At 35.3% G+C, this 27048-nt stretch overlaps 1 pseudogene; it reads left to right on the forward strand.

Annotated features, from left to right (window-relative positions):
• The first annotated feature begins 5152 nt into the window (after positions 1-5152).
• Positions 5153-5806, forward strand: LOC118906237 (annotated as a pseudogene).
• Positions 5807-27048: the final 21242 nt, after the last annotated feature.

The raw sequence follows: 27048 nt of genomic DNA on the forward strand, positions 1-27048 counted from the left end.
TTGCAGCACTATTTACAATAGCCAGGTCATGGAAGCAACCTAAATGCCCATCAACAGACGAATGGATAAAGAAGATGTGGCACATATATACAATGGAATATTACTCAGCCATAAAAAGGAACGAAATTGAGTCATTTGTTGAGACGTGGATGGATCTAGAGGCTGTCATACAGAGTGAAGTAAGTCAGAAAGAGAAAAACAAATATCATATATTAACGCATGTATATGGAACCTAGAAAAATGGTACAGATGAGCCGGTTTGCAGGGCAGAAGTTGAGACACAGATGTAGAGAACGGACATATGGACACCAAGGGGGGAAAACTGCGGTGAGCTGGGGATTGTGGTGTGCTGAATTGGGCGATTGGGATTGACATGTATACACTGATGTGTATAAAATTGATGCCTAATAAGAACATGCAGTATAAAAAACACAAACAAACAAAACAACTAATACTAAACTTTCATTGGGTTATTTGTATGGAAATATGTTAATATAAATGTTTCAGACACTACATGAAATTTCTAAAAATCTTATATGTTCTGGTATAATGTTATAAGTCATAATCCTAGTTATTACTTTAAAATATATATCTCAGAAATAACTAATTTTCTTGTCAACTGCATTATTATGAACTTTCATCAAATATTTAACTGTGGTCATTTTTAAGTCTTTTGTCATTTACAGACAGTTCTGGGTGTACTCTGATGCTTTTGCAAATATGTTCCTATAAAAGGGTTTCATCTTCAAGAAATTCATGGAAAAGACTCTGACAAGTACAGGTTTCTGGTAACTGACTGTACTGCTGAACTGAATGAATAAGCATTTTCAGAACTCTAATGAAAAACTGATGAACTCATAAAAGTGCTAACAAAAGATCAAGATGAAAAAAAAATTAATTACATGGGACTGAGTGAACTGATGATGATGAGTATAATTTTTGTGACTTTCTGTCTGAATTAAAAAAAAAAAAATCCCACAAGGACTCAGAGGCAAAGAACATACAAATCAATTTTCACTGCAAAGTAAAGGAGCTGTTACAGTGGAGGATTACTGGACCGAATGTCAATATTATGACATAGTATGAGTCTGTTTCGTGTTTGGTAACTGCAATCATTGTTGCTTTTGTTGTAGTCATCCATGTACAATGCTTGGTGTCAGTCTATTTATCTCTTGTAAAAATAAAATACAGTGTGTGTGTGTGTAAAAAAATATATATATATATGTTTTTCTAGTTAACATTTCATCTTTCTTCCCTACTATGAGTTCCATAAGGAAAGACTCAGCTTTACTGATTTTTTGTGTCTTCAGGGTCTAATACAGTGTCTGACACATATTAGAAGCTCAATAAATACCCATTAGGTGAAGTAATTAATCAATAAAGCCCTATATCCTTATGAACACCAAATTCTGAAACTGTGCTCGGCGGGGCAGAAAGGAGGAAAAATGTGGCTTTTATACACACACACACACACACATCGCCTTAGGCTAATATATGCAAATATGGCGTATATTACCTCTACAAAGTAATTACTCAGCAATGATGCCCTGTCCTGGATCTCTGGGTAGTTCATGCTGCACTTTGTCCTTCTGTGATAACTGCCTTGCTTTTGCCTTTGAGATTCAGTTTGAGGGACAAGTGACTTATCTTGTACTAAGAGTTCATATTCCTTAGAATTGTGTGTTAACTTGTTTTTATAAACTAAACATATCTATTGAAGGCCTATGTGTTGGTTTCCCTGGAGATGCAAAATCCCTGCCCTCAAGGAGTTATAGCCTAAGCAGGGAGCTAAGTTCTCAGCTGAATGGAAAGAGAACTTACTGTAAAGAAACAGCATTGCAGAACAGGAAACAGCTTGAGAGCTGAAGTCTGTACATCTCAATCTGAGTCTTAGCTCTTGCCTAATATCACAGAACACCTGACCAGCATTTACCTCTCTTTTCTATGACTTCATTTTCTTATTTGCAAAAAGTGTAAAATAATAAAATACTAAAAGATAAAATGTAGATTATGATAATAATAGTAATAATCTCTTACATGAAGTTTAATTGATATGAAAGTACTTTATAATAATAGCTATCATTTACTGCACACTTTACTACGCAATCACTTAGATTCTTAATTTTACATTCACATTCTTAATTTTATCTAATTCATGTAACAAGCCGATGTAGCATTATAATCTCCATGATACAGATGGAGAAATAGTGGTTCAGAGAGGTTAAGTAACTCAGCCTATATCACACAGCTGGAGACAGCAGACCAGGATTCAAACCCCAATCTGTATCACCCAAAGGCCAGGGATGCTAACCATTATATTACACTGCCTACTTTCAAACTGCCATGTAAACATAATTTATCTACTCTGTTGTTCATATATAAGCACTATGATGAAGTAGAGCACATGCTATAAATGAAAGTTGCCAATTAACCAAATTGTTTAGATTTTTCCATCTGTACAATGAGTGAGTCGGATCACATTAAATGAGACACTGTATCAAGCACTCTGCACAGCAGAGAGTACAGTATTCAAAAATGCTAGCTAGATTATTGCTAAGTTCCTTTCTATAATTCTGTGACATTTCATTCACATACAACTTTTTCAGAGGGCTAGGGTAACAAAGCATGGGATTTATATCAGAAGATACAAACTTATAAACCAGGCACTTATTTATGGAGGCCCTGAAGGCACTGGTAGTTTTGGGGGACTGTAAGGAACTCATGTTCAGATAAGCCACCACAATTATCCAGGAAACTTGTTACCATTTTGCAGGTGCTGAGAATCTGTCCCAACTTTTTTAAACAGCCCAGGCTCAGAATTCATTCTCCAGCTAATTAAAAGCACAGTGTGTTCATGTTTTTCCCAGTGGACTCAATGCTACAGGAAGAGAAATTTCATGTTTTGTTTATCTAGTAGGAAGAGGGTAGTGGAATTGGCCGGGTGTGACCACCCTATTCAAAGAGCACCAAAGTATTTTTTTTTAAAAACAGCTTTGAAATTCTCATTTGTTGTAGATGGTTGGCCACCACCACCCTTCTTGTGTAATAAGCTCAACTTATGAGCTACAACAAAGCAGTCAGAGATAAACAAGCATTGTTGTCCACTCAGAGCGCCAAACAGACCAGAAGACAAGAATCCAGGAGTAAGCCAAGATTTTAGGGCCTGATATGCATCAAAATCTAGGGAATACAGAATGAGTCATGATGAAAGTTAATGCTATCTAGAAAGAGTCTGAAAAGACAGGAGTTAAGACATCATACAGGGCTTCTTTCAAACACAAACCTAGTTAATTTAACCCTCACAACCTTGGGGGCATAGGTATGATTAAACTCAGTTTATAGATGGAGAAACTGAGCTTCAGGGAATTCAAGTGACTTGTCAGAGGTTACAAAATTAGTAAGAGATTTAGGGGAAGGGAGATAGATAATTAATTAAAAGTAAACAACTATTATGTGAATTTTTTTTAAAAGATTTAAACAAAGTGATATGAGAGAGTAATTAGAGGTAAGGCTAATATTAGCTAGATGGAGTATATATTAGATATACCATTGAATAACAAATTACCACAAACTTGGCAGCCTAAAAAAACACATATTTATTATCTCAGTTTTTGGGGGCTAGGAGTCTAGGCATGGCTTAGCTGGGTCCTCTTCTTAGGGTCTTCTGAGGCAGCAATCAAGGTGTCAGCAGGACTGTTTTCTCATCTAGGCTTCACTGAAGAAGAATCCACTTCCAGACTCACTCAGGTTGTTGGCAGAATTTATTTTCCTGCAGCTGTAGCACTGAGGCCAAGCTCCGTGATAGCCTTTGGAGGGAAGCTTACCTAAGTTCCTTGCCACATGGACATTCCCAATATGGCTACTTATTTCATCAAGTTAATAAGGAAATCCTCTAGCACAACAGATTCTTAAATAATGTAGCATAATTATGCAAGTCATAGTCCATTCCTTGTGCCATATCCTAGTGGTTAGCAGCAAGTCACACGTCCATCCATACTCAGAGCAGGGGAATGGACAAAGGCATGAATGTCAGCAAGCAGAAATCATGAAGACCATCTTAGAGTCTCAAAGTTTAAAGATTCTATCCAATAACTTTACATAGCCTTAATTTCATAGGTATGTAACTATGCCTACTAGCCTAGCCATAGTTCTACAACATACACATAAAATGGACACATCTATGCAATATAAGAGAAAACAATATTCTGTTATTGGTTGCCCTATATATCCTTTTATTTATGTATTATTCAGTTTTTTGCAGGCTATTTTGAGATGAGGTAGAGCATCCTGAAGGGCATTCTGTTATACCAACGCTACGATCACCTTTTTCTTTTGCTCTTGTAGAATTTTGCCGATTTCACTATTTTAATCAAATCATGAGAGAATACTGGTTCCACAGTTCTGGCCCCTCCTCTAGAATTATGCTGGAAAACAAACTTCTAAATATGAATTTCTAAATCATGTTAGAATTTTAAAATACCAACCAATGTATATAAATTATTGCAGCCTCATAATAATCTGAGCACATATAATGGCTGCTTCATTTTTTTATCTAAATTTAGCATAAATCAAGCTTATGTGGTAATATAACAGCTTCTAAGAGGAAGTGGCAATTCTATAAGTAACTGAAGGCCTCAAGGTCACATACACCTCTGCAACTGAGGGACTCCCTAGTCTAATACCTACTATTCTCTTATTACCCTCAGATAATTTGATAATTAAATTATTTGAATGGTATCCCAAAGAACTACAAATCTCCAAGGAAAGATTTTCATTCCAATAAGTGCATTCTAAGGAATATTGCTTATAAAGATGTTAAAAAAAAATAAAAAAATAAGGAATATTGCTTAGACAAAAAATAGATTTATAAAGGGAACTTGGAACTTTTAAAATACCGCTGCATTGATTTTCTTCAAATTTCCTGCGTGCAGAAATAGTCTTTTACTGGAAGAAAACTGTCACTTTGTTGAGAATTTAAGGGAGAAAGCCTATGATCTGAGATTAGATTAGCCTTAAGATCTAACCCCAAATTTTCTGCACTTGCTTAGTTTCTTTTTTTGTAATATGTGGATAATCCCCACCATAGGATTTTTGTAAGAATTTATGAGCTCAGTCAGAAGGGCATAGACTTGCTTCTGGAAGTAACATCATGATGCCTGCCCAAGAAGAACCCCAAGTTCAGTTCAAACTTGTATTGGTTGGTGATGGTAGTACTGGAAAAACTACTGATACATTTGTGAAACGTCATCGGACTAGTGAATCTGAGAAGTATATAGCTACCTTGAGTGTTGAGGTCCATCCCCCTGTGTTCCATACCAACAAAGGACCTATTAAGTTCAATGTATGGGATACAGCTGGTCAGAAGAAATTTGGTGGACTGAGAGATGGCTATTATATCCAAGCTCAGTGTGCCATTATAATGTCTGATGTAACATCGAGAGTTACTTACAAGAACGTGCCTAACTAGCATAGCGATCTGGTACGAGTGTGTGAAAACACCCCCATCATGTTGTATGGCAACAAAGTGGATATTAAGGACAGAAAGGTTAAGGCAAAGTCAACTGTCTTCCACCGAAAGAAGAATCTTCAGTACTATGACCTTTCTGCCAAAAGTAACTATAACTTTGAAAAGCCCTTCCTCTGGCTTGCTATAAAACTGATCAGAGATCCTAACTTGGAGTTCATCGCCATGCCTGCTCTCACCCCGCCAAAGGTGGTCATGGACCCAGCCTTGGCAGTGTGGTATAAGCATGATCTAGAGGCTGCTCAGACAACTGCTCTCCCAGATGAAGATGATGACATGTGAGAAAGTGAAGCTGGAGCCCAGAGTCAGAAGTCTAGTCTTATAGGCAACTGTCCTGTGATGTCAGTGGTGCAGCGTGTTTGCCACTTTATTATATAGCTAAGCAGAACATGTGCTTAATCTTTGGGATGCTAAAGGAGATGAATGGGCTTCAGAGTGAATGTGGCAGTTAAAAAAAAAACCTTCATTTTTTGGACCTGCATATTTAGCTGTTTTGCAACACAGTTGTTTCCTCCTTGAGTTTCAAATATAAGACTGTTACAGTCACATCACTATATTCAGTGGTAGAATCTTGTTTTTTACTGTCATTCCCATTCCTTTTCATTTAGAATCAGAATAAAGTTGTATTTCAAATAAAAAAAAGAATTTATGAGATTTTCATGAGAATTAAATAATAAATATAAATGTAACAAATATAACAAATAAATGTAATAAAAATAATCAACAAATATAATATCAAATATAAAGTATATAAGATTGTGACTGGTACCACCTAAGATTTTTAAAATCTGTAATTATAGTTCTTCATAGCTTGAAGCTGGATAGGACTAGACAGAAAGCCCTGCAGATGGGGTTTTGTCTATTTAACTGGTTGTTATCTTCAACTCTAATTGGCAGTGTCTCTCTCTCCTACCTGGCCTAGCTACACCCATGACTTGATTCCTTTTTCTCCTGCCTTTCATGACTTCTGATAACCCTTTCCACCATTGCTCACCCTTCTCTCTATTCCCACTCCCAACACACCCAAGGAAAGCTTTTCTCATCTGGCCTCAGCCATGCTCACTTGGAAAGCCCTCTGCTGCCCCCCATCAGTAATTGTGAGGGAATGCCCACAACCTCCAGATAAATTCTCTCCCTCCCAATAAACCATGAATATTTGGTTTGCATTGAGTCCCAGTAAAAGGAAAGTTAATGTGAATTTTACAGTAGCAAAAATATAGAAAACCTATTGTGTTTTATGAATTTTTATGGGTAGACAGTGCCATTTTATCCTGAAATACGTTTTTAAGGTAGTAGCAGAAAGTGGAAGAGAGACTCCTAATTCAAGCAAACCCTTTAATTACAAAGAAGTCAAGGCCTTTTGATGAATTCCAAGAACATATTCTAGAATGGCCTTGGATCTATTTGAGCTGCTATAACAAAACATAAAATACCATAGCCTAGGTGGCCTAAACAACAGACATTTCTCATAGCTCTGAGAAACTGGGAAGAAGATCAGGGTGGCAGCAGTTTTGGTGTCTAATGGGAGCCCACTTTTTGGTTCATAGACAACCATCTTCTCACTATGTCCTCACATGGTTGATGGGGGTCTCTTTTATAAGGGCACGAATTCCATTCATGAGGGCTCTATCCTCATGACCTAATCACCTCCCCAAAGCCTCACTTCCAAGTGCCATCACACTAGGGATTAGGTTTCAACAAATGTATTTGGGGGGACAAAAACATTAAGTCTATAGCACCTTTTGACTAAGTGAAATAATGATAAATTGGTATTATGTAAAGCCTGTTGAATTTGTAGCTCAGTCCTTCCCTCCAAAAAAGAGACAAAAGAGAGAATGAGAGAAAATCATGCAGAACAGTGATTAAGAAGTTTGAAATCAAACAGATCTGGTGTTGATCTTCCTGAAAACCAGCAATTTAGGACAAGTTACTTAAACTCTCTATACTGGATTTTCCTCTAGTAAATGGAAATAATAACAATAGCTACTTCATAGCATTATTGCAAGTATTAAATGTGATAATATATTGCATGGCCTTCATCATAGTGCCAGGACATAGCTCTATTATTATTTTAAATGATCTTCAGGAATTTTTATCTGGCTTTTATGGAATCTGATGGGTGGGTAGAAACCACAGAAATTTATGGTTATATTGAGTAAGGCCTATCAGACACTGCTCTACCTAGAAGCTACAGAATCTGAAGAAAGAGCAAATAATTCTGAAATGTTTTGAGATATTACCTTATAATACTCTATTTGGGTTTTAAACTTATTATTCATTTAAAACACTTGCTAGGGTAATGAAATGCCCTTAGTATAACAGCATGATCTTTTTATTGTGATCATATCAGAATTTCTGGCTCCTTTATGAAGAAAGTGAACCAATTTTGAGACGGATGTTTTGTGTGAGTGTTTATTATGTTTACAAACATCTTCGTTATAAAGCAACAAAGCCAGGAAACCTCTCTGAATAAGCAGGATGGCGGGGTTTATAGAGCTAATGTAGCGATTAGAGCCACACTAACAGAATTGGGAGAGGAACCGGTTATAGTTAATGTGCATCAAGTGAGTTTTCCATCAAACTTCTGTCTCTTTATGCCAGATTAACTCACCTTTTTACCATTTCTATGCCAGGTGATTTTTTTAAAATATTCAAATGGATATCATCCAGCACATACCTCAGGATATTTGCAGGACTGCTTTTTTCCCCTTTATCCTTGTTCCCAGATTCCATACTCTTGGCTCCTCACTGGAATCCCAGTCACTGGGCTCCTCCGTATTTCCTTTTCCTGACTTTCACTCAGCATTTGGTCTTTAACTTTTCTACCCAGCTGTAAACTTCGTTTACAACCCAGGGTCTCAGGCCCTGTAATTCTTACTTTCACTCAAAGCCAGACTGACTCAGCCCTCCTCTTCCTTCAGAGGAGCACAGATAACAATAAACTCAAGACGACATTATTAAATATCATGTGATAGACAAGGACAGAAAGAATGTTGCAAATAATTCCTATGCAGTCATTACCCTTGTACCAGTTAACTTTTAAAATTTACAGCAAAGTACACAGTGTTACAGGGAACATGCCCAAGTTTAAGATGAATCCCCTGTCCTAGAGGAGTTCACTGTCTTATTTGGGAGATTTGATATAAGCATAGAGAAGTTGAAAAAAAATCCATACAGTATTTAACTAAGATTTCAAGACAACTGAAAATTTCTGCTTCTGGCCAGATGTACACACCAGACTGAAATAACAAAAATGACAAAATATTTTTTAAATTGTTTTCATGACATGGGATATCAGGCAATAAAGGACAGTGATCATTGAAAGGCAGAAAACAAGTAAGGTGGTATCTATTGTTGCTCAAGTTTACTTCCTTAAGAAAATTTCAAATCATGGTACAGGTAGAGGGAATCTAAGCAGAGCAGAGTGTACCTTGTAACTTGAGGAGATAGAGGTAAAAGTCTGTGAAGAAGGTTCTTAGGACAGTGCACAAAAGAGAAGAAGGATATACAGAGAAAGAATTCCTAAGCTTGCAAAGGGACCCCTCAGTGTTCAGCTGAGTAATAATCAGCAAGTGTATGTGAGGAAAATTCCTGAAGCTGAGCAGAGTCACACAAAAGGATTAGAGGTGATAATGCCCAACACTCACACAAGGCCAGGTATAGTGTCTGTTCCCACCAGCCAAAATGAAAACCCTCATGATTCACTGAGTTTTGGGTGGACTACAAAGAGGGGTCTTGTATTATTAGTGGAGTAATTCTCCTTAGACTGAGCACTGCTACAGTTACACCTAACAAATCGTAAGTAAATGCAAGAGCTGAAGAAACCAAACCCTTCTAAATAATTTAAATGTATTCCAGAACAAAATACAAGAATATTTATAGTAATAAAAAAGTATGTTTTCTAAATTAAAAAAAAAAATTATTTCTATAAACACCAAACAACGTAGTATTTACAACAGATGGAATCCAGTAACAAATTACCAGACCAAAAAAACAAGAAGGAAAATAAATTTTTAAATGTAATAAATCAAAGATGACTCAAAATTGATGCATATGTTGAAATTAGAAAACAAGGACATTAAAACAGTTATTACAGCTATATATCATACATTCAGAGATTTAAGTAGAGAGGAGAAAGAGAGAGAGAAAGAGATCCAAATAAAACCTTTAAAGGTGAAAATGTAACATGTGAAATGAAAATAGACTGGATAAGATTAAGAGCAGGTTAGACATTGAAGAAAAAAAGATTAATGAAATTAAATATGTAGCAATAAAACTACCCAAAATGAACTAAAGAGAAGCTTTTTCAATGAACAATGCCTCCATGAAGTGTAGGACAAAATCAAGCAGCCCTAATATATGTATAATTGGAGTCTCTGGGTTTGGGGGATGATGGAGGTGGTAGAAAAAAATACTTGAAAAAAATAATGGCTACAATTCTTTAAAATTTGCTGAAAACTATAAACCCATAGAGCCAAGAATTTTAGAAACCCCAAGCACAAGAAACTGAAGAAAATATGCCAAGGTATGTCATAATTAAACTGCTCAAAATCAGTGATAAAGAAAAAATATTAGTCAGAGGGAAAAAAAGTTGTATTACACCCAAAGAGACAAAAAATAAGAATGACAGCTGATTTCTTGTCCGGAAAAAATGCAAGCAAAAACTCAGTGAAACAATATCTGTCAGTCTAAAACTCTATACCTAGTGAAAATTTCTTTCAAAAGAAGATGAAATAAAGACTTATGCAGAAAACTGAAAGAATTCATCACCAGCAGATCATTACTACAATAAATGTTTTTTAAAAAAGTCCTTCAGGCAGAAAGAAAATGATACCAAATGGAAATAAAGATCTACACAAGGAATAAAGAGCACTAAAAATGGCAATAAAATGGGAAAATATATTATTCTTATTATTTTAAAAGACAATTAATTGTTTAAACAAAAATAATAGTAAGATTAAACATGGTTGGGGTTTCCCTGGTGGTGCAGTGGTTAAGAATCTGCCTGCCAATGCAGGGGACATGGGTTCGAGCCCTGGTCCGGGAAGATCCCACATGCCGTGGAGCAACTAAGCCCATGAGCCACAACTATTGAGCCTGCGAGCCACAACTACTGAGCCCGAGTGCCACAACAAGAGAAACCACCATAATGAGATACCCACGCACCACAACGAAGAGTAGCCCCCACTCGACGCAACTAGAGAAATCCCGTGCACAGCAACAAAGACCAAACACAGCCAAAAATAAAATAAATAAATTTAAAAAAGAAGAATAAACATGGTTTATAACAGTTGTAAAATTGGACAGGGAGAAAAACCACAAAAGTTGGACAGGGAGAAAAAGATGTATACCATTGAAAAGTTCATAAAATGTTCATGAAGTGGTATGATTTTACCTGAAGTTAGAATGTGATAAGTTAAAGATATATAATATAAAACCTAGCAAATACTATAATAAAGAGCTCTATCTAGTTAAGTCAACAATATAGGTAAAACAGAGTCATAAATATATTAAGTTAATCCAACAAAAAGAAGATAATGGGGGAAATAAGGTATAAAAAATGGATGAGACAAACAGAAAGCAAATAGCAAGATGATCAACTTAAACCAAAATATATCAATTACAGATAGATTTTTTTAAAGACACAACTATATACTGCTACAAGAAACATGCACTAAATATAAAGAAACAAATAGGTTAAAAGTAAAAATATGAACAAACATATACCATATTAACATTAATCAAAAGAAAGTTGGAGTGTTGGCATTAATATCAAAGTATATTTAAAAGCAAAAATTACTAGTAGGGATAAAGAAGACCATTTCATAATTATAAGTGAGTATTAATCAACAGGTATAACATCCCTAAATATTTATGCACCTAAAAACAGAGCTTCAAAATATATGAGGCAAAAACTGATTGAACTTCCAGGAGAAACAGAAAATCCCACAATTACAGTTGGATATTTCAACCCCTCTTCCAATAATTTATAGAACAAATAGACACAAAATAAGTGAAGATTTAAAAGATCTGAATAACACCATTAGCCAGCTTGACCTAACTAATTAACATTTACTGAATAATTCACCAAACAACAGTAGGATACACATTCAAGTGCACACTGAACTTTTACCTATATAGACGATATTCTGGGCCACAAAGTAAGTCTCAATAACTGGAATAGGATCCAAGTCATAAAAAGTATGTTGTTTTAATCACAGTGTAATTAAATTAGAAATCAATAATAGATTGATAAAGATAAATAAAGAGCTTGAGAAAATCCCAAGCTATTTGGAAACTAAAAAACACATTTCTGAATATCCTATGGATCAAAACAGAAATCAAAGAGGATATTAGAAAGTATTTTAAACTGGATCAAAATGAAAACACAACATATCAACATCTCAAAATTTGTGGTACATTGATTAGTAGGAAATCCATGGCACTAAAAACACCTATTTTAGAAAAGATGGAATGGAGTCAAATCAATGACTTCAAGTTCCACCTTAAGCATCGAGAAAAACAAGAACTCAAATTAATTAAACTCAAAGTAACTAGAAAGAAAGCAATAATAAATATCAAAGTAAAAATTAATGAAATAGAAAAAAAGGGAAAAAATAGAAAAATGAAATTGAACCAAAAACTGGTTCTTCGAGATTAAATTGGTAAACCTCTAGTCAAACAAACTGGGGCAAAAATGACAAATTAACAGCATCGAATGAAAGAAGTAACAACACCATAGATTCTACAGATATTAAAGAACAATAAGGAAATATGAAAAACTTTATGCCTTGAAACACACAAACTACTAAATCTCACACAAGAAGAAACAGATATCCTGAGTATTCCTATACCTATTAAAGAAACCAAATTTGTAGCTAATACCTTTCAACAAAATAAACTCCAAGCCCAGAGGACTTCAATGGTTATTTCTACCAAATTTTTAAGGAAGAAATAATATCAATTCTATAAACACCCTTCCATAAAATTGAAGAAGAGGGAATCCATTCCACCTCATTCTATGAGGCCACTGTTAGTCTGATACCAAAACATAACAAAGTCATTACAAGAAAAGAAAACTAATGACCAATATCCCTCATGAATACTAGTACAAATATTCTATAATAAATAAAAATTTAATTAATAACATACAACAATATACAGAAAGGATAATATATCATTACCAAATGGGATTTATCCCAGGGATGAAATGTTAGTTTGACAATCAAAATATGAATCAATATAAAATTTTTTAAGAATCAATATAATTCATTATTTTAACAAAAAAATACATGATTATCTTAATAAATGAAGAAAAAGCATTTCCTAAAATCCAACACCCATTCCTGATTTAAAAAAAAAACTCTCAGCCAAATTGCAATAGAAGGCGACTTCCTGAATCCAAATAAAAGGCATCTATCAAAAACTTAGAGCTAATATACTTAATAGGGATAAAATAGACTCTTTCCAAATATCAGGAAAAATACAAGAATGACCACTCTCAGCACTTCTATCATACATTGTACTTAAGGTTCTATTTACTATCATAAGGCAAGAAAAAGAAACAAAATGAATGCAGATTGGAAAGGAAGAAGTAAAACCCAGTACCTGTGAATGTGATCTTATTTGGAAATAGGGCCTTTGCAGATGTAATCAAGCTAGGATGAGGTCAAACTGGACTAGGGCAGGCCCTCATTCAGTGACTGTGACCCTTATAATGAGGGGGAAATCAGAACACCGACACACAGGAAAGACGGACACGTGAAATGGAGACAGAAATCAGAGTAATGCACCTCCAAGCTAAGGCACACTAGAGATGGCCAGCAACTGCCACCTGTGTGTAGCATGATTTCTGTAGTTACTCAAGGGCAAATCTGAAATTCAAAGAGCAGAAAATCAATAGAGATTTACTGATACTCACTATATGCCAGGCACTTTATACACTATATCATTTAATTTTCTTAATGATCCAATGAAGGGATATAATCATCTCTGTTTTACAGACAAGGAAACTAAACCTCAAAGGAATTAAGTAATTTACATGAATGAGGAAAAGAATTTGGACTCAAACACAAGTCTGTCAGGCTCTAGACTATTCTGTTTCTAATCAACAAAACACTATATTGAATTCTTCTGATTCCTGTGCACCCATTTAAATATACCTGTACATTTTGAGAGGATGGGAGAAGTGGAGGAGGATAAACTGCTCATTAAATAAATGCTCATTGATTCCCATCATTCATTTACGACAGAAGTTTGATCAGACAAATGTTTATAAACCCCAGGCAAAGTGCCCTGTACCAAGCTCTCATAGCAATATATATTTATTATAAAGCTAAAGACATAGAATTTTTGAGTTATGAGGAACTACATGCGTCTTTAGTACAATGACTTATTTTATACCTAAGGGGTAGAAAGTCCCCAGACAGATGAAATTACCTGCCCAAACTCAACAGAGACAGCTCAAGTCTCTTGACTCCTGCTCTACACTGAATTCATTAATGGACATTTGGCAGAACTCTGGAAAAGAAGGAGTCCAAAGGGATGTGAAACATTTTCATCACTCTTCAACCCCCACATATGTGAAAGGAAAATAAATAAGAAAAATATTACATGATAGAAAATTAAGAATAAAAAACCTTAAGAAGGATAAAATATTATAATTTACTTGTTTCCAGGAGGATGCATCAAGTCTTCTGTAGTCCTGTTTTGTATCCATCTTTTCATTCAACAAAATAAATAGACATGATATATGCAAAGCAGAGATTCTCAATATATCCATTCAACAGACATAGTTATCATGTTATATATATTGTTTTTCCACTGATAACTCTATTAACAACCACCTCAAAATGGATTAAAGACTTACACATAAGACTTGAAACCATAAAACATACATAAGACTTGAAACCATAAAACTCCTGAAAGAAAACAAAGGGAAAAAGCTTCTTGACATCAGCCTTGGCAATGAATTCTTGGATATAACATCAAAAGCACAAGCAACAAAAGCAAAAATAGACAAGGGGGATTACACCAAAGTGAAAAGCTTCTGAACAGCAAAGGAAACAATCAACAAATTAATAGGTAACCAACGGAATGGGAGAAAATATTCGCAAGTCATGTGTCTAATAAAGGATTATTATCCAAAATTTGCAAGGAACTCTTACAACTCAATAGCAAAAAAATTAATTAATTAAACCAATCTAAAAAAGGGCAAAGGAGCTGAACAGACATGTCTCCAAAGAAGACATACAGATGGCCAACAGGTATATGAAAAGGTGCTCATCATCACTCATTATCACTAATCACAGGGAAATGCAAGTCAAACCCATAATGAGGTACCACCTCACAATTGTTAAGATGGGTATTGTCAACAAAACAAAACAAAACAAAAGATAAGTGTTGGTGAAAATATGAAGAAAAAGGGACTCTCATATACTGTTGGTGAGAATGTAAATTGGTGCAGTCACTACAGAAAATAGTATGGAGGTTCCTCAAAAAAATTAAAAAGAGAACTACCATATGATCCAGAGATCTCATTTCTAGGTATATATTCAAAGGAATTGAAATCAAGATCTTGAAGAGATATCTGCATTCCCATGTTAGTTTGCAGCATTATTCAGAATAGCCAAGACATGGAGGCAAAGCGAATGTCCACTGACAGAAAAATGGACAGAGAAAATGTGCATACACACAAAAAAGAAGGCTAACAATACAAGAAATCATGCTCTTTGCAACAGCCTAGATGAACCTGGAGGACATTACGCTAAGTGAAATAAGCCAGACACAGAAGGACAAACACTACATGATCCCACTTATCTGAGGGATCTAAAATAGCCACACTCATAGAAGCAGAGAATAGAACGGTGGTTGCCAGGGCTAGGGAGAGGGGCAAGCCAGGAGGTCAAAGGTTACAAAGTTTTAGTTATGCAAGATGAATGTCTTAGAGATCTACTACACAGACTATAGTTAAAAGTGCCCATAGTTAACAATACTGTATTGCATACTTAAAGTTTTGAAGAGTGTAGAACTTTTGTCAAGTGTTCTTACAAAAATAATAATAATAATAAATAAAGAGGGGGGAGGAAACTTTTGAAGGTGATGGGTATGTTTATGGCATAGATTGTGGTGATGGTTTCACAGGTATAGTCTCATCTCCAAACTCATTATGTAAAGCTTTCTGAAAGCTAATTATACATCAGTAAAGTGTTTTTTAAAAATAACAAGTATAAAGTAGTACGCTAAATAGTAACAGTAATAATAATGAATCTTTTGTGTTATTCTTTCTCCTGCCTCAGCGAAGTATTTTTGTTCTAAAAAAGAAAAAAATACAGAAAAAAATTTTCTCTTACTACAAAAATAGGCTTTGTGTAATGAAAAGACCATTTGGCTGAGGCCAGAATACCCAGGTTGTAGACTGGGCTGAGTCAATACCTCTTCTGCTTTGGAAAAGTCCCTAAAACTGCTCTGCATCTCTTTCCTGAGGAATTAACATGGTATTGTATGTCAATTATACTTCAAAAACAAACAAACTCATAGAGAAAGAGATCAGATTTGTACCTACCAGAGGCAGCAGGGTGGGGGAAGGGGAATTGGATAAAGGCAATTAAAAGGTACAAACTTATGGCTCTAAAGTAAATAAGTACTAGGGATAGAATATACAACATGATAAATATAATTAACACTGCTGTATTCTATATCTGAAAATTGTTAAGAGGGTAAATCCTAAGAGTTCTCATCATGGGGAAAAAAATTTTTTTCTATTTCTTTAATTTTGTATCTATATGAGATGATGGATATTGACTAAACTTGCGGTAATCATTTCATGATGTATATAAGTCAAATCATTATGCTGTACACCTTAAACTTATAGAGTGCTCTATGGTAATTATATCTCAATAAAAATGAAAGAAAAAAATTATTGTGGTTAATCCATAGATTAATGGATATCTATGGTGTCTTCTGGCTGTAAAATTCTAGTATTTTATAAAATACTATAAGATTCCCTCTGGCAAAAAAAGCAGCTAACATCATGTTGCAATAGTTCATTAATTATACATACACACACACACACACACACACACACACACACACACACACAAACACACACACCATGGGAATATACTGGCATTTCTCTTTGAGCAATAGCAGAGATGTAACCCAGTATCCCAGGCCCAGGGATGGAGGTAGAGGTGCTATTTGAGATGAAGACAATTGTTTCTTATCAGGAATTTCAGCTCCCACACACCACCTGACCACCTGAGTATGTCCCCCTGCCCACTGATGACAATAACCAGAGGGAAAGAAGTTAACCCCTTCCCAAGATCCATCAATATCTCTTTAATTACTAATACTAGAAGTGTTCAGATTGCTAACAGAGAAGGGGCAGTGCCCACCACCACCCCCAGTTCTGCAAAAAGGAATTAAGCAGAGCCATATAAAGGCACCCAAAGCAAGGACTGGACTCACGATGTCATCTCTTCTAGAAGCCCTGTCTCTGATTCCCTTTTTTGGTTTCACATCAATTGCTGACCTCGATAAGACTGTAGCCATGAAAGAAATGGAGTATCTGCAAAGTTCCACACAGGCAGCCTAGCAGCTGAGCCCTTACCTGTAGCTGACATTCACAGCCCCACTGCCATCACAAGTATCTTCGGGTTAAAATTAACAAACTCCTGTTATCTAAAAGGATCTCACATTCTGTGAGATTTTCCTCCCAAATCTATGTGGATAGGGCTGCCAGGGTGCATACAAAGAAAACCACTGTACCTAACTGGCACAACACAAAGATGAATGTGGATAAAAGCTCGCTGGAAAAGGGCAGGATTCTAATAATCTCCTATTATTTGGGGATGCCTTGCCAGCTGGCAGAGCCAAATCTGGGCACGTTCTCAGCCAGTTCTCATCTTTGGGATGCAGTGAGGTGAAAACAAAGGGATCAAACCGGATTTCAGATTCATTCAAATGAGCAGTTCAAGTTCAGCGTTCCCAGACCTGCCGTGGGCCCCCTTCGGTTCACAGACCCAGGTCTAGTCCCTGCAAATGTAAAGGGAAGCTGGGCCAAGGTGAGAGACTGACGTACTGTCAGAGATAAAATATTCAAATTCAGAGCAGAAACGTCTAAAGATTTAACGTACAAAAAAATTCTACATATACGAAAAATTTTATACAAAAGAGATTTATTGGAACATTAAAAAATCCCAAAATTAGAAATATTAATGTCCCAAAGCGATGGGTAATTAACTATGTGATATCCATCTCACAGAATATTATGAAGCCCTTGAAAATATTTACATTGAGTTTATAATAATACAGAAAATTCATGGATAAAAAAGAGATTCGGAATTGTAAATATACAACATTATGCCAAGCAAATGAAAGAATAAATATATTGAAAAGTTAAAAACAAAATCTAGAAAGAAAAAATACCAAAATGCTAGAATTAACAGTGTTTTTCTTTGGTTGGTAGAACTCTGAGTGACTTTTTTCTTTGTTTCATTTTCCTTTATTTTCTGTTTAATAAAATATCTGTTGTCTCAATAATGGGAAAGAAAAGACTAAATGAAGTTTTCAACCAAGTTCTAAGCTAAAAACTAATTAAGCTTTACATTTTTGTATGTATTTTGAACAGGCCTACAAATTACCAACATGCCTGCCTGGGATGATTTCTAAGGCTACAGCTCCTCCCTCAGCCTCCTCCACCATATCCCCAACAATTCTGGAGAAGTTTAAGAAGTTCAGGTTGCTCTTCAAAGTACCAAGAGAATATTCAGTTACCTGGGGATACTTCAACCCTGCTGCTATGCCTTGGATTATAGACTGTGAGCGCTATAGAAATAGCCCTATCTGGTGAGGTGTGCTTTTTGATCAGACTGCTTTTAAGATCAGCCAATGGCTGGGCTGCAAGCATAGATAACCACAGCAGAATTGAAGGGAAAGAGTAGCAAGCTGTGTGAATCCTGCCTGCAGCTCATGTGGCTGACTTAATGAGCCACTACCAATGCAAATGACTGAACCTCTCAGTTGCTTTTAATTTTGCACTATTGTATTATAGTGACCAGCCAATAAGCTTCTGGTACTTAAACCAGATCTAATCTGGTAACTGAGCTAGCTAATAAAGAGTCGTTTGAATTCACATGGTGACTCTACAGTTGAAAATATCCTGCAGGGTAAGAAAGAGTAATCTCATCTAGTGTTTCTTACTCTTTTTAGCTGGGTGGACTGTGATCTGTGGTTACATTCAGGGTATGAGTCGGCTTATTATAGTTGCAAATAAAAGAAATCGATTTCAGTAAAATAGGTGAATTTATTATAAGGTTATAAAGATGTTTCATGGAAACAAGAGAAGCAGTCAGGTCTCAGGAACAAACTGGAAGCATAAACTAGAATCTGTAGGAAACCTAGAAAGTCTTCCTCCTCACTTAGCTCTACATCTCTCTGTACTACTGCCCCATTTATTATTTTTTTTAATCTCTGCTTTTCCCATTTACTAGCTATAAACTGGGTATCAACAGCCTTATTTACAGGTCCAGCCACCCAGAGAAAGACTCTCTCTCTCTCTCTCTCTCTCTCTCTCTGTCTCTGTCCCTGTCCCTATCTCTATCTCTATCTATATCTCTAATCATCTTCTCTCCCCCAGATGTCTATAGATGGGTCTCTGACTGACTGAACTTGGGTCTGGCGCCTACTCAAGACCATTCACCCGTTGCCAAGGGACGTACAGTCACTTTGCAGAAACAAGGCTTCTGAGAGCCCTGCCCCTATAACCGGGTAGACAGCAAGAGGTAGAGAGTGGCAGGAACAAAAGAAGAAAAAGTGTCCACCAAATACGTCATTCATGTTTCCTCATTAGTATTTCAACACAAGTCTGTGTTCAAAAGGCTAAAAATCAAGTTTGATAATATATTAATAACAGCAAGAACATGAAGAATATTGTTCCTATGAAGCTGTCTGGATGAATTTTCTAGAGGCCACAAAAAGATGACAGGAGAGAAAGTGGCAGAAGAAATATCAGTGAGTTACATCTATGTAACTGTAGGTCTAAGACTAAAACAACTGTGGAGTTTTGCTGACAGAAAAGGATATTACAGCTCTTAATAGTATATAAGCAAAATGTTAAGAAGGAAGGTGAAATAAAGATGGCAGGTAATGTAAGGATGCTGACTTACTTTTAACAGTTGGAGGTCAAAAATAGTTAAATCAGAAAAATCAATAATAGAAGAAGATTATCTGATAAAAACAAAAGTAAATATTAAGAAATATCATATAGTTAAAATTAGGAGGTGGAGAAGAGGCAGGAAAGTAGAAAATCATACTAATTTTATAATTAATCACATTAGAAAATTATTAAATATTGTCTATAGAAAGAATTAAGACTATCATATAAAATTATAGCTTTATGGGAGATAACCACAAAAAAATATAGACTTTTCTAATTACCAGAAGGAGCACAAACATAAAGTGGAAAAAGCAGAGCAAGCCATGAAATATTTTTAAAAGCTATAAAAATATAAAATGTAAAATAAAATATGACAAACTAAGATAAAACATATTTGTTATTTCAGTAAGAATAAAAAAATTGTATTCATTTATTGAAAGAAAAATTTTTCCATATTTGATCACAAAGCAAAACCAAATATACACTGTAAATGTAAATCAAACCTGAAACATTAATTTAGAAAATTTTTAAATGAATTGATAAATTACTTTCTTACTATAAAAACAAGTCAGAAACTATGATCTAAGTATCACACTGATTGAATAAATGGCAAAAAACATAACATATGATGAAAAAAGAAAGTTTTAAAATAGTAAAGGTTACAATGCTCAATAAAACTATAATAGTAGAAATATCTATATATTATAAAAGACAGTATCAATATTCACAAAAACTAGTGAATATTCAAGGAAGAAATAGAAGCATATTAAAAGCAGAAAATGAAGATACAGAGACTATGCTTTCTTTCAAGTATCCATGAAAAATTCACGAAGCTATTAGGTCACAAAAAAATTCAATGAATTCTAGAAAGCAGAAATAGTCCAAATTCTCTGGCCATAATACAATAAAATTAGAAATAAAAATAAAAACAGAAAGTTCGTACAATCTGTAAATGAAAAAAAAAAAAACGCACTCTCTTTGAACAACATGTCAAAGAGAAAATTAAAACTGCAATTGCAGTATATCTTTATAGATTGCTATAAGAATATACCATACTAATATCTATAAGTTGTGTCTCAGTCTTAGAGAAATATTTATAGGCTTATATATACATATATAGCAATTTCCTATAAGTAAATGAAATATATATATTGAATTACTGTAAATAAATTAGAACATACAGGCATATATATACATCTAACTCAAGAAATGAAACAAACTGAACAAAAAATAATAAATCTAAGGAGAGCAAAAGAAAAAAATTAATAAGGAAAACACTGCATTCAATGGATTAGTAAAATAGTAGTAATACTAAAAAATCTAGAACTAATTTTTTTGAGAAAAACAATAAAACTGATAAAATAAAACAATTGAGTGGCTAAAAAAAGAGAAAACTCAAGTGAACAGCAAAATAAGAAATAAAGATCAGGAGACATTCCACTTCTCACTGAAAACAAGTAGAACACATGGATAAAATTTTTTTTTAATCTGTTTGACATCATTGAAGAGGTACCAAGACAAGATTCCTGACAGAAGGAAAAATCATTTAGGTGAGCCTTAAATTCTATGCTGTTTTTTACCCTCAAGGCACTTATCAATTCACAAGTGACACAAATGGACAGGGTGAAAAACCACAGAGGGACCAGTAGCTAAGAAGAGAAGAAGTTGGGCAAAGTTTGTTTTGTTTCGTTTGAGGTTTCCTTTTATTTAGACTCAATATACGGGGAAAGAAATGACTTTAGTTAATACCTAAAATACTCTGTAATTAAAGTTATCAGAGACTGCAAAACAACTATGAGTAGGTACAAAAATGAATATAAATTAACATTTAATTTCACAGTTTACAATGAATTAATTCACTAATCTTAATTTTTCATTAATTTCACTAATTTCAGTATTTGCTTGTGCCTGTTTTTACTAATTTTAGAACAAAGATTTGATATTTTCTTGGACTATTGAGAAAACAGTTGGAGTTCAGAGCTATTAACGCAGTCTGGACTTGAAGGACCAAGCTCTGAGAAGGTAAACACAGAGAAGTAAGCTCAACAATCAGACCCATTCTTCCCCACCAATAGCTAAGCTTCAGAAATTGAGAGGCAAAGAAGTTCGAGAGAAAGCAACGCTAAGAAGATGAGAATTCAGGCAGTGTTACGCATCTCATAGGGCTGGAAAGATAAAAATTGGAGTCCAAAAACAGCAGCACAACACATACAAAATGAAATTTATAACAAATGCCATTAAAATGTTTTGGCCTTAAAAGATAGCAAGTATACAGGTATCAATTTCACAAGAGAGATACAGAAACTCTGCATAGAAAACAACAAAATATCAAAAGAAATTAAAGAAGACCTAATTAAATGGATAGATAATGTTCATGAATTGAGAGACTCAATGTCATAACCATGTCAATTCTCACCATGTTTATTTACAGTTTCAATGTGATCCCTAAAACATCTCAATAGGTTTCTTACTTTCACTGTGTGTAGAATCTGACAAGCTGATTTAAAAATGAATATGGAAAAGGGCCAAAAATAGCCAAGACAATCTTAAAGAAAAACAATAAAACTGGAAGATTTATACTACCAAAAATCAATAATTATTATAAAGCTCTAATAAGTAAGACAGAGTGTCTTAGTGTAATTATAGACAAAGTAGTGGAACAGAAATAGGATCCAGGAGTAGACCCTCAAATATATGATCAAACACATAATTAATGAAAAAAGGTAACACCTTTAGTGTGATGGAAAAATAAAAATCTCTTTAATAATGAAGCCAGGTATACTGGATAGCCATATTAAAAAAAAAATATCCTTCCCTACCTTACACTATACACCCCAAAAAAAGATCAATCCTAGATGAATTGCAGACCTAAATGTGAAAGGTATAATTTTAAAGCTTCTAGAAGACAATGCATATCAAAAGATTATTGTAACTCATTATAACTCTTATGGCAGGCCACAGAATGTGTAAAGGTATTTGCTCTACATACATATTGCAAAGGACTACTGTGCAGAATTATAAAGGATTCCTACAAATCAATAAAAGAAAAAAAAATAGAAAATGGATTTTAAAAACTCAACTGCAGTTCTCAAAGGAGGATATCCAAATGGCCAGTAAGCATATGAAAAGATACTACATCACTAATCATCAGGGAAATACAAATCAAAACCACAATGAGCTATCACCTCACACCTTTCAGAATGACTATCCTTAAAAAGACCACAAACAACAAGTGTTGGTAGGGATGTGGAGAAAAGGAAACCCTCATACACTGCTGGTGGGAATGTAAATTGATGCAGCCACTATGGAAAACAGTATGGAGGTTTCTCCAAAAACTAAAAGTAGAACTACCATATGACCCAGCAATTCCACTCCTGGGTATATATCCGAAAAAAACAAAAACACTAATTTGAAAATATACATGCATGCCAATGTTCATAGCAGCATTATATACAATAGCAAAGATATGTAAGCAGCCTAAGTGTCCATCAACAGATGAAAGGATAAAAAAAGATGTGATATATAATTACAATGGAATATTAGCCATAAAAAAAGTGAAATTTTACACCAATGTGGATGGACCTAGAGAGTATGCTGCTTAGTGAAGTAAGTCAGACAAAGACAAGTACTCTATGTTATTACTTATATGTATAATCTAAAAAATAAAACGAATGTATATAACAAAATAGAAACAGACTCACAGATACAGAGAACAAACTATTGGTTATCAGTGGAGAAAGGAAGGGCAGGAGAGGCAAGATAGGGCTGTAGGATTAAGAGATACAAAATACTATGTATAATATACACTAATATGTATAAAATAGATAATTAATGAGAACCTGCTGTACAGCACAAGGAACTCCACTTGGCTGTACAGTCGAAACACAACATTGTAAAACATCTATACCACAATTAAAAAAACAAAACAAAACTGGAAACCCTCAGATACACACACAAGAGCATGGATGTTGGGGCCAAAGCATGACGGGTCTTGAATATGCAGCTAAGAAGTTGGACTTGGTGAGAAAGTCCACAGGGGACTGCTAACGCATTAAAACAGGGGACATATGTGATCTCAAAGTAGAGTAAGTCATCTATGCTGGGGGGGTTGAGTAATCAAGTGTTTGAAAAATAGTGAGAAAGATTTGGTGCAATTGCTCTCAGAAATATTCTAGAAAGTCTGTAAGAGATAAATAGGAGAGTAAGACACACTGAGGACACAGCTGAGAGGAGAGAGTGTGATGCTGCACAGACCTCATTCCAAAAATTGTCGTGGCTTTCTGAAACAAAGCTTGGTTACCTCGCAGTGCAGAAAGCAGATAATGGGGTGATCCAACATTAGAGATTAGCAAGGTAACAGAAATGTTGAAACACTGAAATGACTAACCATGGGTCCTGGGGGACAAGCAAGGCAAGTGAAATCTACAAGGTGCTTATGAGCCAAACTGATATAGGAGGGAAGGGCTGAAGGACTAGATCTGAATACTGTGAAATATAACACAAGAGTCATGGTCACCTAAGTATGTCCTGAGTCCTAAGCCACACTTGAGTGGTGGAGTGCACAAAAACAATCTCTCCAAACACAATGCAGAAAATCAGACTGGACCAATAATGTTGATTGTATTTGGAGGAAGAGTTGTAATGGAGCATCCGTAGACTGATAGAAGGTGATCCCTGTGGTTGGAATAGGTGGGTCTCCCCAGCCTCCTCCAATCAATCACCTGAGAGTCAGTTTGGTGCAAAACAAAACTAACAAAATAGAATTAGTTTTGGTTAGATTCAGAAAAGTGTACAGGTTTTCACTGCTAACATCATCATAATTCCTATAATTCTGAAGAGAAACATTAACTGAACCAGTGCAATAGCATATTATGCCATCTTTCTTTTATTTATGCAACCTGAATTAAAATTGAGCATTGTTTTACTGATCATCATTATCTTTTATAAGCTGATTTCAGCTCATATAAAGGGTATAGGAAACTGTCAGCAAAATGTACTAGTTTTATGAAAACACAGGACGAATACAATGTAAATCAAAGTTATCATTCATTTCCAGCTAATGAGGTGCTTTATTTTCTTCAATAAATATACTATTTCATCAAAAAATACTATGTATAAGATAGATAAGCAACAAGAATATATTGTAAAGCACAGGGATTATAATCCATTTAAAGTCATTACAAAATAAAAATATTGAATGACTATGCTATACATTTGAAACTAATATAATATTATAAATCAACTATACTACAATAAAATTTTTTTTAAAAAAACAACTTAACATTCAGTGTTTGTGAGTGAATACAGAACAGTCACTTTCACACATTGCTGGTGCAAGTGTAAATCCCATGCAACCTTCATGAAGGGCAATCTGCCAATATTTATTTTTTAAAATGCAGCAATTCCACATCCAAAAATTTACTCTACACTTAAACTTGTACAGATTATTCTCTGCAGCATTGCTAATGATAGAGAAAGATTGGAAACAATTTAAGCATCAATCAAAATTTATTGGTTAAATAAATTTCAGTACAGTCCTACAATAGAATAAGATGTATGCATAAAAATGAATGATAAAAGAATGATAAATACTGGTATGAAAAAATCTTCAAGATACATTAACTGTAGAAAGGCAAGACATAAAACCGTATATACGGTATGCTACCATTTGTGTAAAAAGTGGAGAAGTAATATTTATATGTAAAAATATTAACAATAAAATTGTCTCTTTGCTCTTTCTCAGTCGTTACTTTAGGAGTTGGGTAAAGTCACAGCCCCTCCCTAAGGCCTTCCCAACCATTCATCCATATGGAATTTCATCCGTGGCTCTTATGTCATTCCAATACTACCTAAATTTTAATTAAATGTGTAGAAGCATGTTTTTGAATGGGCTCAACTCAATAGGATAAATATAGAAAGGGCTCTAGACACCCGCCACTGATTTCAAACACTCTTCTGGCTCTCCCTCCTTAGATCTTATGCAGTATCTTGGGCAAATCATACTGTTTTCCAGGTCACCTTCAAACATTACAAGGTTTCTTCTTTTTCTCTCCCTGCCCCACATCTTCCTCAATCATTCTGCAGCTTGTCACCCATCCAGAGGCAGAGACAGGAAGAAGATGATTCAATCAATATCTTCTTTGATGAGCATTGTTGTAATTTAGGGTCTTCTGTGGTGCAGGTGCACAAGCTGGTTCTTTCTTGGGGGGAACTTTTATGGCTTCTTTGGAGTTACTTCCTTTAGGAATCTTGACATGTCTTATGCCCTCTCTGCCTAATGTCTGTTGGCAGCCATCCAACTGCAGCCTTCAACAGTATTCCCTCATATCCTCTTTCTGCGCAAGTCGCCTCCTTGCAGGCAACACTTTGGGCAAGGTCCAACACCACTACTATCCTAAGCATCCACCCCTCCCATGGAAACTCACCCCCTCTTATCCACCAGATTTCGTGAGTATGGCCTTTTGGCTCAGGAGGCACACCTCTCCCTTCTTGCCTTACAGAAGGAAGAAGCTCCACCCAGTTCCTGACTTCAAGGCAGACTCCAGAATCAGCTGCTCTCTCCACAAAGCTAAAGGGGACAATGTCATGTTCTCCCAGAAAATGCATCATGTTCCCTTCTCCCTACACTATCCTATATTTCATGGACTCTGCATGTGTCATTTCTCTCCTATTTGTCCTTTCCCCAGACTGTCCACTTCAGTAGGGTATAAATCCATCCATTCCCAGTGCACAAAATATTTTCATTATAGTTCAAACATCCGGGAACTTTTGTATGCCACATTCCACTTCTGGAAAACACCCCTAATCTCTCAGAGACGTTCTCTTGATTCCCGCTGATATTTATTACAGATTCTCTCCCCCAACTTGATTGTGTCGCCTAGGTGAGGTGACTGAGTCACAAACCTCTGCAAAGAATCTCCTGTCAGGGGAATCTCTAGATTTCTGTTACAGCTCCAAGTAAAAGATCGGAGTTTAAAGTTCATAGTCCAGTTTCACTGCATCTTTTCAAATCTTATGAAAACTTGTCTAGCATCTCTCCTTTATTTTTTTGAGGGCCTTGTGTGAGTTTTTATTTTTTAAAAGGACACTGTATTAATTATCTATGGCTGAGTAACAAATTACTCCCATATTTAACAGCTTAAAATAACCAAAACTGATTATCTCATAGCTTCTCTTGGTCAGGAACTGGGGCACAGCAGGGCTCAGGGTTTCTCAGGAGACTGCATTCGCAGTGTCAGCTGGGGCTGCTGTCATCTCAAGGCTTGACAGTGGAGATAGCATCTCTCTTTTAGAACTTGAGCATACTTGTCACCTGATATCCTCAGCTTTTGAGTATTAATTAATTTCCAACAAAAAGATACATTCC

Source organism: Balaenoptera musculus, chromosome 13 (assembly GCF_009873245.2).
Source record: "Balaenoptera musculus isolate JJ_BM4_2016_0621 chromosome 13, mBalMus1.pri.v3, whole genome shotgun sequence".
In the NCBI taxonomy this organism is placed as follows: domain Eukaryota; kingdom Metazoa; phylum Chordata; class Mammalia; order Artiodactyla; family Balaenopteridae; genus Balaenoptera; species Balaenoptera musculus.